The sequence below is a fragment of the Athene cunicularia genome, assembly GCF_003259725.1.
Source record: "Athene cunicularia isolate RWA chromosome Z unlocalized genomic scaffold, athCun1 chrZ_part2, whole genome shotgun sequence".
In the NCBI taxonomy this organism is placed as follows: Eukaryota; Metazoa; Chordata; class Aves; order Strigiformes; family Strigidae; genus Athene; species Athene cunicularia.
In genome coordinates this window covers 11,880,983-11,882,358 of record NW_020799143.1, presented here as the reverse complement: position 1 = coordinate 11,882,358, position 1,376 = coordinate 11,880,983, and positions in this window count along the sequence as shown.

Here is a 1,376-nt window from a genome sequence, read left to right as displayed (position 1 = left end):
GGGGAAGGAGGAGGAGGAGGAGGAGGAGGAGGAAGGATAAGGCGGAGCCAGAGCGGAAAGCGCGGGGTCTGCATGACTGCGGGGGAGCGCCGGGGGTGCGCGGAGGGCTCCCGGGAGAGTCGGGGCCGGCGGGCACGCCCCTCGCCCAAGGGGGAGCCGGTCAGTTCAGGGCCTTTGGAGCAGAGGACGGAGAGAAAAATCCGCCGCCGACATCCCTACGCGTCGGTGGCACTCAGCACGCAGTTTGTGTCTGGGAAACGTAACGAAGTCAAGCCGAGCCTCCCGGACGCTGTGTGCAAACGGAAGGAGTGACGTTGTTGTGCAGTTCGAGGGCCAGGGTGCGCTGTGCACGATGGCACAGCTTTTCAGAGGGCTATGAGCCAGCTAGAAAATTCGGGTTTCAAGGGAACTGTCGAGCTGCTCTATGACAAAAACCAGACCCCATTTCCTTACTGAAGTAAAGGAACTTCATGGGACTTTGGCAGGTGAATAGCAGAGGGTGCTCAGCAGAGGGTGATTGTGTGAGAGTATCGAGTGCACACAGAAAGGAGAGAACAGATCTCCTTTAAACAAGAACAGTAGACAGTATCATAGTCGCTTGGATTGTTGTGTTAGCTGAAAATTGATGTAAGGAGGAGAGCACCTCCTTTTCTTAGTGGGCAAAGAAGTATCAGAGGGAATAGGGTTGGAGGGATCTCCAGAAGCTGTTCTTTATGAAGCTCTCTGATGATGTTAGTTCACAGTGCCTCTTGGCAATCTGTCCCAGTGTCTGTAACGTTTATGTTCTTCGAATTTACATCCCCTGTACTTTCTGTTAAACCCACTGCTTTTATATTACAAGTGAGCACATAGCACAGGTTAATCCTTTTACTGCATCAACTTTTCAACTACACGCAGACTATTGATACATTGCCTTGAATCTTCTGTAATACAGATTTTGTAGTTTCCTCAGGACTTTCTGGATGTTTTCTGGTCATGAAGTTCAGTGCCTAAAACTAGACACAGTATTTTAGCTAAGCATTAGTTTTCTTCATGTCTTGGGTGTGTACATCCACTTAAACATGCTGGCATTGTGGTCGTGCTTTTTTCAACAACATATTTTTATTGACTTGTGTTTGACCTGAGAGCCACTATCACTCCCAGCTGCTCTGCTCCAGACCTTCCCTAAAAGGGAGTGCATTACCACCATTTCTCTTACAGTAGTCAGTGGAAGAAGTTCTCTCATGTCACAATGTCTGAAAAGTCAAATTAGCTCTGTGTAAAACATTTACATAGGATGATACAACATAGTTGGCCCTCCAGTTAGGATACATCCCAACTCTGTTTTAAGACTCTTGCCAAGAAGGCCTTCAGGGCATGTTAATGTGCTTTGTGCC